Here is a 1,846-nt window from a genome sequence, read left to right as displayed (position 1 = left end):
GGCCGGCCACACATGTGTGCATGTACAGTTGTGTATATAGTCTGACTGCAACGAGCGCATTTAAGGCCGATTTAAGGCTGGACTCACACATGCTCTTTCTTCAGCCAAACATAGACTGTAAAAAATATGGACGGTGGGAACCCATTGGTTTCTATGCTGCGCAAATGAAGCTTTTTTTTTGGCCCTTGTACGGGTGCCGCCATCATTGTAGAAATCAACGTTCATTGGTAGAAATGGTACCATCTCGAATGCTACTGGCTGCCAACGGTCACGTGCAACCGCAGGAATACCTGGGAGAATGTGGTGTTGAGCTTGCGAAAATAAAGCACACGAAGAAGAACCATCACAAGCCTATGATCACAAGCCCCTCCTACAGCATATCCTGCTTTAACATCAAATTAATATAACATAAATTGGACCATATTTTCACAAAACGCATATCACAGTGATTGAAACGAGGCTTTAAACTAGCGACAGGAACCATAAAGTATTTATGGCAATGTTTATTAAGGTAAGAAAATCAAATGTAAATGTTTCGGGAGAAATGAATGGAATCCTATGGAGAAAATGTTGCTTCTGGTGCCAGAACAGCGCAACTAGCGTCCAATCATAGGAACTTTAGTTCTGTGTTTACTTCATTTTACTGGCCCCCTGCAGCCAACGCATTTGGAAAGCAAGCCTTGACCTCAGACGCATCCATTTCCCATGATGCCTTGCAGGACTGTGGGGCAGTGCCGGCACGGTGCTTGTTTTCCGGTGTGTAGTTCATTTGACCTGCGCTGCAGTGTTGGCTCATTGAAGGAAAACTACAAGTGAAATGGCTTCCAAGTGTGATCGACGCACTTGGAAGCCAACCTACTGGTTGGCGGTTCATTCTTGTTCAAGGGTCTTCAACAGGAGGTCCGGGACCCCTAGGGGATCCTTAGAGTTTCTACAAGGGGTCCTCTAACTAAATCTTTGAGTGATAGAACGTTTTTCTCCTTTTTTATATTATATAATATATACTTATCCATATATCCATATTCCGTGAACTTTTGCCAAAAATAGCAGATATACAAGCTCATATACAAGCTCATGCCTTGTGCTGCGTTTATTAATTACGTTTATTAATTATCGACGGTTCAAGTGGTTAAATATTTGAAAACAGAAATTGACATGAATCCAAAATACACTGATGATTGTGCTGTCAAAAGATGAAACTATGGAATCTACAGTATGAACAGGTTGTGGGGGTCCCTGCTTCATCTCTCTCTCAACTAAGGGGTCCTTGGCCTGAAAACGTTGAAGACCCCTGCTCTTGTTGAACATAATAATAATAATTTGGTCCCCACCCCCTGGGTGTTTTTTTGTCACTGCATATTCGCACTTACGTGAAATTTGTCCCCTGCATTTACCCATCCTATCCACCATTAGTCCAGTGCTCTGGGAGCAGTTAGGGTGTAAATAGGGAATTTAAGCCAGGACGGCTTTCAGGACGGCTCCGCTAGGCGGACGCACGGCTGCTGTGACGACGCAATCTCCGTGACGCAAACAGCCGTCGGCGGCAGGCTCTCACCCCTTTTACTGAACTCTGTGGTTCCCATGGTGACGCGTCTATGCAGCAGACGTTGTAGACTCTACGTGGAAATGTAGTTTCTGCCGGAGTAGGATGGGCTGCGACGGAAAGCAGGTTTATCTATCGAGCACTGATCCATGTCCGGTTACCGGAGTGGACTGCCGTAGCCGTCCTTGCTTAAATTCCCTACTGTCTTGCTCGACACATTGCTGGGGGCCTGGAATCAAACCTGGGATTGGACACATTGTAGTTGGGTCGAATCCGATAATTCCATGACCGTGGAGAGCGGAG

This window comes from Nannobrachium achirus (assembly GCF_963921795.1).
Source record: "Nannobrachium achirus genome assembly, chromosome: 8".
Lineage (NCBI taxonomy): Eukaryota > Metazoa > Chordata > Actinopteri > Myctophiformes > Myctophidae > Nannobrachium > Nannobrachium achirus.
This window is presented reverse-complemented; position numbering follows the sequence as displayed.